This window comes from Lissotriton vulgaris, chromosome 5 (assembly GCF_964263255.1).
Source record: "Lissotriton vulgaris chromosome 5, aLisVul1.2, whole genome shotgun sequence".
NCBI classification, from domain to species: Eukaryota; Metazoa; Chordata; class Amphibia; order Caudata; family Salamandridae; genus Lissotriton; species Lissotriton vulgaris.
In genome coordinates this window covers 660,720,269-660,734,343 of record NC_141693.1, presented here as the reverse complement: position 1 = coordinate 660,734,343, position 14,075 = coordinate 660,720,269, and the positions used below count along the sequence as shown (strand labels likewise).

The 14,075-nt window shown below is 42.7% G+C and overlaps 1 protein-coding gene across 1 annotated transcript in view; it reads left to right on the top strand.

The window, feature by feature from the left end:
• Positions 1-243: 243 nt before the first annotated feature.
• LOC147711375 (uncharacterized) overlaps positions 244-14,075 on the top strand; it is a 34,355-nt gene continuing 20,523 nt past the window's right edge. The window contains exons 1-4 of the mRNA XM_086922090.1: positions 244-9,275; positions 9,958-10,058; positions 11,093-11,184; positions 12,313-12,386. The gene's annotated coding sequence lies outside the window, so the exon portion shown is untranslated. The remainder of the gene's footprint in view (positions 9,276-9,957; positions 10,059-11,092; positions 11,185-12,312; positions 12,387-14,075) is intronic.

Genomic DNA, 14,075 nt, shown 5'->3' with positions numbered 1-14,075 from the left:
GAGAGATGCGTCACTCCAAACAAGCTCCGTCCTTTTCGGATTTGGGGGCGTAATTTTTGATGTTCTTTAGACAGTGACGTTGCCTGTCACTCAGAACATCAAAAACACGCCCCCAAGTCCGAAATTTGCCGAAGGATCCTAAATGCCATTTTCCCTTGATCGTCTCTGCGAGAAGTCGCTGTTACAAAGCTCTTTGAACGGGTGAGTCTTTTGTTTTTTATCCCATTTTGTTTTTTTAGGCTAATCTTATGTTTTTTATTTCATTTGTAGGTCCAACATGGCCCGTGGCGTCTTCCTGCAGCGATGTGCACCGCTGTGCACGGAGCGCTTCAGACGGGTATGTATGTTGCTGTTGTTTTCGTGTAAAAGTTAGCCATTTTGTTTTTTTAGGCTAATCTTATGTTTCTTATGTTTTTTGTAGGTCCAACATGGCCCGTGGCGTCTTCCTGCAGCGATGTGCACCGCTGTGGACGGAGCGCTTCAGACGGGTATGTATGTTGCTGTTGTTTTCGTGTAAAAGTAAGCCATTTTGTTTTTTTAGGCTAATCTTATGTTTCTTATCTTTTTTGTAGGTCCAACATGGCCCGTGGCGTCTTCCTGCAGCGATGTGCACCGCTGTGGACGGAGCGCTTCAGACGGGTATGTATGTTGCTGTTGTTTCCGTGTAAAAGTAAGCCATTTTCTTTTTTTAGGCTAATCTTATGTTTCTTATCTCTTTTGTAGGTCCAACATGGCCCGTGGCGTCTTCCTGCAGCGATGTGCACCGCTGTGCACGGAGCGCTTCAGACGGGTATGTATGTTGCTGTTTTTTCCGTGTAAAAGTAAGCCATTTTGTTTTTTTAGGCTAATCTTATGTTTTTTATCTCATTTGTAGGTCCAACATGGCCCGTGGCGTCTTCCTGCAGCGATGTGCACCGCTGTGCACGGAGCGCTTCAGACGGGTATGTATGTTGCTGTTTTCCGTGTAAAAGTAAGCCATTTTGTTTTTTTAGGCTAATCTTATGTTTTTTATCTCATTTGTAGGTCCAACATGGCCCGTGGCATCTTCCTGCAGCTATGTGCACCGCTGTGCACGGAGTGCTTCCGACCCGCGGCTCTTTTGCAGATTGAGGTGAGCTATCTTTTCAATTTTAATAATGTTATGTTTCTTATCTTGTTTGTAGGTCCAACATGGCCCGTGGCGTCTTCCTGCAGCGATGTGCACCGCTGTGCACGGAGCGCTTCAGACGGGTATGTATGCTGCTTTTTTTTCCGTGTAAAAGTAAGCCATTTTGTTTTTTTAGGCTAATCTTATGTTTCTTATCTTTTTTGTAGGTCCAACATGGCCCGTGGTGTCTTCCTGCAGCGATGTGCACCGCTGTGCACGGAGTGGTTCCGACCCGCGGCTCTTTTGCAGATTGAGGTGAGCTATCTTTTCAATGTTAATAATCTTATGTTTCTTATCTTTTTTGTAGGTCCAACATGGCCCGTGGCGTCTTCCTGCAGCGATGTGCACCGCTGTGGACGGAGCGCTTCAGACGGGTATGTATGTTGCTGTTGTTTTCGTGTAAAAGTAAGCCATTTTGTTTTTTTAGGCTAATCTTATGTTTTTTATCTCATTTGTAGGTCCAACATGGCCCGTGGCATCTTCCTGCAGCTATGTGCACCGCTGTGCACGGAGTGCTTCCGACCCGCGGCTCTTTTGCAGATTGAGGTGAGCGATCTTTTCAATTTTAATAATGTTATGTTTCTTATCTTTTTTGTAGGTCCAACATGGCCCGTGGCGTCTTCCTGCAGCGATGTGCACCGCTGTGCACGGAGCGCTTCAGACGGGTATGTATGTTGCTTTTTTTTCCGTGTAAAAGTAAGCCATTTTGTTTTTTTAGGCTAATCTTATGTTTCTTATCTTTTTTGTAGGTCCAACATGGCCCGTGGTGTCTTCCTGCAGCGATGTGCACCGCTGTGCACGGAGTGGTTCCGACCCGCGGCTCTTTTGCAGATTGAGGTGAGCTATCTTTTCAATGTTAATAATCTTATGTTTCTTATCTTTTTTGTAGGTCCAACATGGCCCGTGGCGTCTTCCTGCAGCGATGTGCACCGCTGTGGACGGAGCGCTTCAGACGGGTATGTATGTTGCTGTTGTTTTCGTGTAAAAGTAAGCCATTTTGTTTTTTTAGGCTAATCTTATGTTTCTTATCTTTTTTGTAGGTCCAACATGGCCCGTGGCGTCTTCCTGCAGCGATGTGCACCGCTGTGGACGGAGCGCTTCAGACGGGTATGTATGTTGCTGTTGTTTCCGTGTAAAAGTAAGCCATTTTCTTTTTTTAGGCTAATCTTATGTTTCTTATCTCTTTTGTAGGTCCAACATGGCCCGTGGCGTCTTCCTGCAGCGATGTGCACCGCTGTGCACGGAGCGCTTCAGACGGGTATGTATGTTGCTGTTTTTTCCGTGTAAAAGTAAGCCATTTTGTTTTTTTAGGCTAATCTTATGTTTTTTATCTCATTTGTAGGTCCAACATGGCCCGTGGCGTCTTCCTGCAGCGATGTGCACCGCTGTGCACGGAGCGCTTCAGACGGGTATGTATGTTGCTGTTTTCCGTGTAAAAGTAAGCCATTTTGTTTTTTTAGGCTAATCTTATGTTTTTTATCTCATTTGTAGGTCCAACATGGCCCGTGGCATCTTCCTGCAGCTATGTGCACCGCTGTGCACGGAGTGCTTCCGACCCGCGGCTCTTTTGCAGATTGAGGTGAGCTATCTTTTCAATTTTAATAATGTTATGTTTCTTATCTTTTTTGTAGGTCCAACATGGCCCGTGGCGTCTTCCTGCAGCTATGTGCACCGCTGTGCACGGAGTGGTTCCGACCCGCGGCTCTTTTGCAGATTGAGGTGAGCTATCTTTTCAATTTTAATAATCTTATGTTTCTTATCTTTTTTGTAGGTCCAACATGGCCCGTGGCGTCTTCCTGCAGCGATGTGCACCGCTGTGCACGGAGTGGTTCCGACCCGCGGCTGTTTTGCAGATTGAGGTGAGCTATCTTTTCAATTTTAATAATCTTATGTTTCTTATCTTTTTTGTAGGTCCAACATGGCCTGTGGCGTCTTCCTGCAGCGATGTGCACCGCTGTGCACGGAGCGCTTCAGACGGGTATGTATGTTGCTGTTGTTTCCGTGTAAAAGTAAGCCATTTTTTTTTTTAGGCTAATCTTATGTTTTTTATCTTATTTGTAGGTCCAACATGGCCCGTGGCGTCTTCCTGCAGCGATGTGCACCGCTGTGCACGGAGTGGTTCCGACCCGCGGCTCCTGCGACAGAAAAGTAAGTTATTTCTTTTAAAATATTTTTATCTCCCTTTTTTTATGATATTGTTATTTATTGTATTGCCTAATAGCTGTCATTTAATTTGTAAAAAAAATGTTTGCGATATTTACATTTTTTATTTCTTTGACGAAAGTGCTATTAATAATTGAATAGGGGGAGTACTTGATTTTAATACGGCATGGGCGGGGCACGTTTATTCACGTTAACGTCATTTCCCGATCTCGTCTGGAAAGTTCGACAGGTAAGCGAGCAACTTTTGTCTGTTGATGTAATGTATTAATTATTTATTGTTACATCTACGGTTTTCATTTACAGGTAAGCCAGGTTTGTTTGTTTTTTACGGTTCATCTTATGTTTCCGTCGAGACTAAGCGAGATACTTTTGTCTGTTGATGTAATGTATTAATTATTTATTGTTACATCTACCGTTTCCATTTACAGGTAAGCCATGTTTTTTTTTTTTTTAGGCTCATCTTATGTTTTTATCTTTTTTCTAGCTCCAACATGGTCCGTCGAGACTCCCTGCAGCCGCACGCAGTTTTTCAGACAGGTATGTATGTTTTTTTTTGTTTAGGATCCAAGTAAGGCATCTTTTTATAGTAGCTAATGTTATGTTTTTTCTCTTATGTTTAGGTATAACATGGTTGATGTATGTTATTGTTGTTTTCCTTTACAGGTAAACCAGTTTTTGTTTCTTAGGCTAATCTTATGTTTCTTTTCTTTTTTCTATGTTTAACATGGTCCCTGGATTCTTCCTGCAGCCATGTGCACCGGTAAGCACGGAGTAATTCCGATCCGAGGCTCCTGCGACATACAGGTACGTTATTACAGGTACGTTATTTCTTTAGAAATATTTGTATCTACCTTTTCATTATATTGTGTGTTATTTATTGTATTAAATGATAACTGTTATTTCATTTGGTAAAAATGTTTTTGCGATATTTCTACTTTATTTGTTTGACGAAAGTGCGATTAATAAATGAATACGGGGAGTACTTGATTTTAATACGGCATGGGCGGGGCACGTTGCGTTAACGTCATTTCCTGATATCTTCTCGAAAGTTCTACAGGTAAGAGAGCAACTTTTGTCTGATGTCATGTTTAACATATTTTTAGTTAGATGTACTGTTTTCCTTTACAGGTAAGCCAGGTTTAGTTTTTTAGGCTAATTTTTTTATTTTTTTATTTTTTCTAGGTCCTACATGGCCCGTGACGTCACCCTGCAGGGATGTGCACCGCTGTGCACGGAGTTGTTCCAATCCGAGGCCCTTTTGCAGTTTGAGGTCAGCTATCTTTTCTATTGCAATAATCTTATGTTTGTTTCTGTCTTTTGTAGGTTCCACATGGTCCGTGGCGTCTCCCTGCAGACAGGTATGTATGTTTTTGGTTTTTTTAGCATCCAAGTAAGGCATCTTTGTATTGTAGCTAATGTTATGTTTTTTCTCTTATGTTTAGGTCTAACATGGTCAATGTATGTTGTTGTTGTTTTCCTTTACAAGTAAGCCAGGTTTGTTTTTTTAGGCTAATGTTATGTTTCTTTTCTTTTTTCTAGGTCTAACATGGCCGGTGGCGTCGCCCTGCAGCAATGTGCACCGCTGTGCATGGAGCGGTTTCGATCCGAGGCTCCTGTGACATAAAATGCTGTTGTTTCCGTGTAAAAGTAAGCCATTTTTTTTTTTTAGGCTAATCTTATGTTTTTTATCTTTTTTGTAGGTCCAACATGGCCCGTGGCGTCTTCCTGCAGCGATGTGCACCGCTGTGCACGGAGTGGTTCCGACCCGCGGCTCCTGCGACAGAAAAGTACGTTATTTCTTTAATAATATTTTTATCTCCCTTTTTTTATGATATTGTTATTTATTGTATTGCCTAATACCTGTCATTTAATTTGTTAAAAAAAATGTTTGCGATATTTACATTTTTTATTTGTTTGACGAAAGTGCTATTAATAATTGAATAGGGGGAGTACTTGATTTTAATACGGCATGGGCGGGGCACGTTTATTCACGTTAACGTCATTTCCCGATCTCGTCTGGAAAGTTCTACAGGTAAGCGAGCAACTTTTGTCTGTTGATGTAATGTATTAATTATTTATTGTTACATCTACGGTTTTCATTTACAGGTAAGCCAGGTTTGTTTGTTTTTTACGGTTCATCTTATGTTTCCGTCGAGACTAAGCGAGCAACTTTTGTCTGTTGATGTAATGTATTAATTATTTATTGTTACATCTACCGTTTCCATTTACAGGTAAGCCATGTTTTTTTTTTTTTAGGCTCATCTTATGTTTCTTATCTTTTTTCTAGCTCCAACATGGTCCGTCGAGACTCCCTGCAGCCGCACGCAGTTTTTCAGACAGGTATGTATGTTTTTTTTTGTTTAGGATCCAAGTAAGGCATCTTTTTATAGTAGCTAATGTTATGTTTTTTCTCTTATGTTTAGGTATAACATGGTTGATGTATGTTATTGTTGTTTTCCTTTACAGGTAAACCAGTTTTTGTTTCTTAGGCTAATCTTATGTTTCTTTTCTTTTTTCTATGTTTAACATGGTCCCTGGATTCTTCCTGCAGCCATGTGCACCGGTAAGCACGGAGTAATTCCGATCCGAGGCTCCTGCGACATACAGGTACGTTATTACAGGTACGTTATTTCTTTAGAAATATTTGTATCTACCTTTTCATTATATTGTGTGTTATTTATTGTATTAAATGATAACTGTTATTTCATTTTGTAAAAATGTTTTTGCGATATTTCTACTTTATTTGTTTGACGAAAGTGCGATTAATAAATGAATACGGGGAGTACTTGATTTTAATACGGCATGGGCGTGGCACGTTGCGTTAACGTCATTTCCTGATATCTTCTCGAAAGTCCTACAGGTAAGAGAGCAACTTTTGTCTGATGTCATGTTTAACATATTTTTAGTTAGATGTACTGTTTTCCTTTACAGGTAACCCAGGTTTAGATTTTTAGGCTAATTTTATGTTTTTTTTCTTTTTTCTAGGTCCTACATGGCCCGTGACGTCACCCTGCAGGGATGTGCACCGCTGTGCACGGAGTTGTTCCGATCCGAGGCTCTTTTGCAGTTTGAGGTCAGCTATCTTTTCTATTGCAATAATCTTATGTTTGTTTCTGTCTTTTGTAGGTTCCACATGGTCCGTGGCGTCTCCCTGCAGACAGGTATGTATGTTTTTGTTTTTTTTAGGATCCAAGTAAGGCATCTTTGTATTGTAGCTAATGTTATGTTTTTTCTCTTATGTTTAGGTCTAACATGGTCAATGTATGTTGTTGTTGTTTTCCTTTACAAGTAAGCCAGGTTTGTTTTTTTAGGCTAATGTTATGTTTCTTTTCTTTTTTCTAGGTCTAACATGGCCGGTGGCGTCGCCCTGCAGCAATGTGCACCACTGTGCATGGAGCGGTTTCGATCCGAGGCTCCTGCGACATAAAATGCTGTTGTTTCCGTGTAAAAGTAAGCCATTTTGTTTTAGGCAAATCTTATGTTTTTTATCTTTTTTGTAGGTCCAACATGGCCCGTGGCGTCTTCCTGCAGCGATGTGCACCGCTGTGCACGGAGTGGTTCCGACCCGCGGCTCGTTTGCAGATTGAGGTGAGCTATCTTTTCAATTTTAATAATCTTATGTTTCTTATCTTTTTTGTAGGTCCAACAAGGCCCGTGGCGTTTCCCTGCAGCCGATTGCACCACTGTGGACGAAGCTGTTCAGACGGGTATGTATGTTGCTGTTGTTTTCGTGTAAAAGTAAGCCATTTTGTTTATTTAGGCTAAAGTCATGTTTCTTATCTTTTTTGTAGGTCCAACATGGCCCGTGGCGTCTTCCTGCAGCGATGTGCACCGCTGTGCACGGAGTGGTTCCGACCCACGGCTCTTTTGCAGATTGAGGTGAGCTATCTTTTCAATTTTAATAATCTTATGTTTCTTATCTTTTTTGTAGGTCCAACAAGGCCCGTGGCGTTTCCCTGCAGCCGATTGCACCACTGTGGACGAAGCTGTTCAGACGGGTATGTATGTTGCTGTTGTTTCCGTGTAAAAGTAAGCCATTTTGTTTAGTTAGGCTAATGTTATGTTTCTTATCTTTTTTGTAGGTCCAACATGGGCGTCTTAATGTAAGCCATTTTGTTTATTTAGGCTAAAGTTATGTTTCTTATCTTTTTTGTAGGTCCAACATGGCCCGTGGCGTCTTCCTGCAGCGATGTGCACCGCTGTGCACGGAGTGGTTCCGACCCGCGGCTCTTTTGCAGATTGAGGTGAGCTATCTTTTCAATTTTAATAATCTTATGTTTCTTATCTTTTTTGTAGGTCCAACATGGCCCGTGGCGTCTTCCTGCAGCGATGTGCACCGCTGTGCACGGAGTGGTTCCGACCCGCGGCTCTTTTGCAGATTGAGGTGAGCTATCTATTCAATTTTAATAATCTTATGTTTCTTATCTTTTTTGTAGGTCCAACATGGCCCGTGGCGTCTTCCTGCAGCGATGTGCACCGCTGTGCACGGAGTGGTTCCGACCCGCGGCTCTTTTGCAGATTGAGGTGAGCTATCTTTTCAATTTTAATAATCTTATGTTTCTTATCTTTTTTGTAGGTCCAACAAGGCCCGTGGCGTTTCCCTGCAGCCGATTGCACCACTGTGGACGAAGCTGTTCAGACGGGTATGTATGTTGCTGTTGTTTCCGTGTAAAAGTAAGCCATTTTGTTTATTTTGCCTAATGTTATGTTTCTTATCTTTTTTGTAGGTCCAACATGGCCCGTGGCGTCTTCCTGCAGCGATGTGCACCGCTGTGCACGGAGTGGTTCCGACCCGCGGCTCCTGCGACAGAAAAGTAAGTTATTTCTTTAAAAATATTTTTATCTCCCTTTTTTTATGATATTGTTATTTATTGTATTGCCTAATAGCTGTCATTTAATTTGTAAAAAAAATGTTTGCGATATTTACATTTTTTATTTGTTTGACGAAAGTGCTATTAAAAATTGAATAGGGGGAGTACTTGATTTTAATACGGCATGGGCGGGGCACGTTTATTCACGTTAACGTCATTTCCCGATCTCGTCTGGAAAGTTCTACAGGTAAGCGAGCAACTTTAGTCTGTTGATGTAATGTATTAATTATTTTGTGTTACATCTACGGTTTTCATTTACAGGTAAGCCAGGTTTGTTTGTTTTTTACGGTTCATCTTATGTTTCCGTCGAGACTAAGAGAGCAACTTTTGTCTGTTGATGTAATGTTTTAAATATTTTTAGTTAGATGTACTGTTTTCCTTTACAGGTAAACAAGGTTTACTTTGTTTGTAGGCTAATATTATTTTATCTTTTTTCGAGGTCCAACATGGCCCGTGACGTCACCCTGCAGCGATGTGCACCGCTGTGCACGTACTAGTTCCTATTCGAGGCTTATTTGCAGTTTGAGGTCAGCTATCTTTTCTATTGTAGTAATCTTATTTTTTTTCTGTCTTTTGTAGGTTCCACATGGTCCGTGGCGTGTCCCTGCAGACAGGTATGTATGTAATTTCCCGATATCTTCACTGAAGTTTGCGCAGGTGTCGTCCTGGTATTCGGGTCCTGTACTCTAGTTTTGCCTTAAGTATCTGATGTTTTCTGATCTTTGCCTCTTGTTTTTAACTTTTTTTTTTCTAGGTCCAACATGGCTCGTGGCGTCTCCCTTTTTCACGTTAACGTAATTTCCCGATATCTTCACTGATGTTTGCGCGATGTCGTCCTGGTATTCGGGTCCTGTACTAGTTTTGCCTTAAGTAGCTGATGTTTTCTGATCTTTACCTCTTGTTTTTAAAAATGTATATGTATGCACTGTCCATGTTCTGTTTGTGTTTGTCTGATTTATACACCCCACTGACTGTGCTGCTACGATCGACAGGTAAGTGATATATTTTAATACATTTATGCACTGTTCATGTTTTATTTGTGTAACGATTGTCTAATTTCTACAGTTCACTGAATTTACTGCTACGATTGACAGGTTAGGTGCAGAGCGCCATATTAGTAATATAAAAGAAAAATATTTTGCCACAATTTGTAGTATCATTAATTTGTGAGCTACTGTTTCAAATTATATGCCTACTGTTATGCTTGCAAGTTTACGTTAACGTTTTGTTAACACGCTTGCATGCAACTGCGTTTTTATTTTATTAAATTTTACACTGCACTTGCGTATTGGTTTTAATGCACGCACGACTTTGTAGTAACTGCCCAGACTACTTGGTGCCACTTTAATTCTTTTGGGAGGGTGGGACCTGTCTCTTGCATCCGCGCGCGTTCACACTCAATTCACATGTAATTGCCACATCTTGACTCGCAATAAGATACACTTCTTTCCAGACTGTCCTTTGTTTGCTAGAAGGAAGCACCGCACCCAAACATTAACATACGGCTACAGGGCAACGTCAACACTACATGTGGTCTTCTTTTGGTATTTAATTCAAGCAACTGACAGGCCTTCGCGTATACTTAACACAGAATTCGCACCTCTGCACTCACAATGGAATACACTTCTTGCCAGACAGTCCTTTGTTTGCTCGAAGGAAGCACCGCACCCAAACATTAACATACGGCTACAGGGCAACATCTTACCTATTTGCTGTTTTTCAACACTACATGTGGTTTCTTTTGTTATTTAATTCAAGCAACAACACTTTTTTTAGCTTTCGCACTATTTAAAACAGACGAGCGGACTTTCGGGACAGTTCTTGGGAAAAAGCCCGACGGTATACTTCGAGAGCTGATCGATCTCTAACTAAAAACTGTAAGTAACTGCTTTCATTAAGAATAAGAGAATGCTTTACTTTTAACGTTTTAAATTTATTTACAAAAAATAATTCAATTAGTATATTTGTATAAATTTTATAACTTTTACTTCTAAAATTTACGTGCACATGGCTTTTTAATAAACACTTTAAAGCATTTTAGAATATTTTTTGTCGGGAAACTTTCAACATCATGCAACTTTTGCCATATCTCATGTTCTTTAGTAGCTGCAGTGTAAGAAATGAGTGTATTTAAAAGATCTTATCATTTGTAGCAACTCCATAAAGAGTACTATCAGTGTTTGTAAAAGCATTAACAGTAAATAGCCATGCGGGAAAGAGCCCTGTCGCGTAGCTGTGGAGAGCGGGAGGGGGCATGCTGTAACCCCGGACTCTACGTAAAGCACCCGTCTCCTCGTGTGCCGTCTGTCATCATCAGTGTCCTGGGGTAACTTTTACTTTGTTTGTAAAAGCATTAACAGTAAATAGCCATGCGGGAAAGAGCCCTGTCGCGTAGCTGTGGAGAGCGGGAGGGGGCATGCTGTAACCCCGGACTCTACGTAAAGCACCCGTCTCCTCGTGTGCCGTCTGTCATCATCAGTGTCCTGGGCTAACTTTTACCTTAACAAACAGATGACATTCTCTTGTGCGAAACAACTGCTCTTCCTGTAAAAATGCCCATTTGTATTCAGTAGTATAACTCAATGACATGCTGGGTAAACTTTTGGAAATAAGCCGAAAGTAATAATATTGGTAAAGTAATAGCGCATTATTACAAACCATCCGTTTGTTAACAGATTGCACACCAAATCGTGTCTCGTTTGTGAGGGGCCACGAACGCTCATGCTACCTTACCTTGCTCGCGCATCCCCTATCTGCTTCGGGACTGTCTCCGGGGCTGACCACCTCCATAGCGCCCCTCTCCAGCGCGTCTCAGAGGCACAGGGCACATACATGCTGTTTTTGTACATTACACGTGCTCATCTTTTTTTGGATTAATTAAAGTAACTGACATTATTTCTTCCTTTCGCAGTATTTGAAGCACACGAGCGAACATTCTGAATATTTTATAAAAAAAGGCTAGGCCGTATACTTCAAGAGCTCATCTCTCAATTTTACAGAACTGTAAGTAACTTCATACAATGGAAAGACAGTAATGCTTTGTTTTGCATTTTGGGCCTTTTTAACTTCACTTACATTTGTTTACGAGGAATGTAACGCTGTCATACCTTTAGCTTTTATTTGTCAAATTTACGCGCACTCTGAAATTTTTAAAACACTATCTTGTACTTTTAGATAATTTGTCCATTGCACCATCACTCACTGCTGCACTCTCTTCAGCCTCTCTGCACTATCACTCACTGCTGCACTCTCTCCTCAGTCTAGGTGTAACATCCCTTCATTCTCTCCTCAGCCTCTCCCTGCACGGTCCCTTCAATGTTGCCCTCTCTGCTCAGACTCCCGCATCCAGGCTGCACCCATGACTCATCCACTGCACCATCACTCACTGTTGCACTCTCTCCTCAGCCTCTCCCTGCACGGTCCCTTTACTGTTGCACTCTCTACTCGGCCTCTCCCTGCACGGTCCCTTCACTGCTGCCCTCTCTGCTCAGACCCCCTCATCCAGGCTGCACCCATGACTCATCCACTGCACCTTCACTCACTGTTGCACTCTCTCCTCAGCCTCTCCCTGCACGGTCCCTTCACTGTTGCACTCTTTCCTCAGACCCCCCTCATCCAGGCTGCACCCATGACTCATCCACTGCACCATTACTCACTGTTGCACTCTCTCCTCAGCCTCTCCCTGCACGGTCCCTTCACTGTTGCACTCTCTCCTCAGAGTCTCCCTGCCCCGTCCCTTCACTGATGCACTCTGTAATTTGTAAAACTCTGTCTAGCACATTTCGTTAATTTGTTGTAAAAAGCGTTCATTATAATGAAACTGTTGCCGTATCGAATGCTCTTTGGTAGCTGCAGTGTTTAGACGGACTGTATTTCAAAGACCTTATCCCTCGTATAAACTCTTTAAATAGCAGCACTAGTGTTCGCAAAAACAGCCTGTAGCTTTGCTGTCAGTAGAGGGGGGGCGGGGGGGGGGGGGGGGGGGTTGGGGGAAGAGGGCGGAGGATGCGGTAGCTACAGACTCCTTACGTAAAGCATCCGTCTCCTCGTGCGCTGTCTGCCCAATGCCACACTTCTTGAATTATTTTATTCAAGTAACTGACATTATTTTTTATTTCCTTGTATTTCAAGCATTCGAGCGACCTTTTCTCGAGTGGTAACCAGGCAGTATATTTCGAGAGCTGATATATCTCTGTTGCAGAACTGTAAGTAATTTTATACATAAAAAATAAGACAATGCTTGACTTTTAAGGGTTTACCTTTTTAACTTTACTTATATTTTGACTTACGATATATGTAACAATGTTATACCTTTACATTTTAATTGCAAAATATACGTGCACCTTTTAATTTATTACACACTTTCGAGCACATTTCAATACTTTGTTTACTACGTTTGACATCCTCAACCTCTCCCTCCACCGTCCCTTCACTGCTGCAATCGCTCCTCAGCCTCTCCATGCATACTCTCCTCAACGTATACAAATGTTATCTGAATGAACGGAAAAGTGATGCAACTTTTGCCATATCTCATGTTCTTTAGTAGCTGCAGTGTAAGAAATGAGTGTATTTAAAAGATCTTATTTGTAGTAACTCCATAAAGAGTACTACCAGTGTTTGTAAAAGCATTAACAGTAAATAGCCATGCGGGAAAGAGCCCTGTCGCGTAGCTGGGGAGAGCGGGAGGGGGCATGCTGTAACCCCGGACTCTACGTAAAGCACCCGTCTCCTCGTGTGCCGTCTGTCATCATCAGTGTCATGGGGTAACTTTTACTTTAACAAACAGATGACATTCTCTTGTGCGAAACAACTGCTCTTCCTGTAAAAATGCCCATTTGTATTCAGTAGTCTAACTCTGTGACATGCTGGGTAAACTTTTGGAAATGAGCCGAAAGTAATAATATTAGTAAAGTAATAGCGCATTATTACAATCCATCCGTTTGTCAACAGATTGCACACCAAATCGTGTCTCGTTTGTGACGGACCACGCACGCTCGAGCACATTTCAATACTTTGTTTAGTACATTTGACATCCTCAACCTCTCCCTCCACCGTCCCTTCACTGCTGCAATCGCTCCTCAGCCTCTCCATGCATACTCTCCTCAACGTCTCACTGGATCATCCCTTCAATGCTGCACTCTCTCTTCTGCCTCTTACTGCAACATCTCTTCATTCTCTCCTCAGCTTCTTCCTGCACGGTCCCTTCACTGTTGCACTCTCTCCTCAGCCTCTCCCTGCACGGTCCCTTCACTGAAGCCCTCTCTGCTCAGACCCCCTCATCAAAGCTGCACCCATGACTCATCCACTGCACCATCACTCACTGTTGCACTCTCTCCTCAGCCTCTCCCTGCACGGTCCCTTCACTGTTGCACTCTCTCCTCAGCCTCTCCCTGCACGGTCCTTTCACTGCTGCCCTCTCTGCTCAGACTCCCGCATCCAGCCAGCACGTCTGACTCATCCACTGCACCATCACTCACTGTTGCACTCTCTCCTCAGCCTCTCCCTGCACGGTCCCTTCACTGAAGCCCTCTCTGCTCAGACCCCCTCATCAAGGCTGCACCCATGACTCATCCACTGCACCATCACTCACTGTTGCACTCTCTCCTCAGCCTCTCCCTGCACGGTCCCTTCACTGTTGCACTCTCTCCTCAGCCTCTCCCTGCACGGTCCTTTCACTGCTGCCCTCTCTGCTCAGACTCCCGCATCCAGCCAGCACGTCTGACTCATCCACTGCACCATCACTCACTGTTGCACTCTCTCCTCAGCCTCTCCCTGCACGGTCCCTTCACTGAAGCCCTCTCTGCTCAGACCCCCTCATCAAGGCTGCACCCATGACTCATCCACTGCACCATCACTCACTGTTGCACTCTCTCCTCAGCCTCTCCCTGCACGGT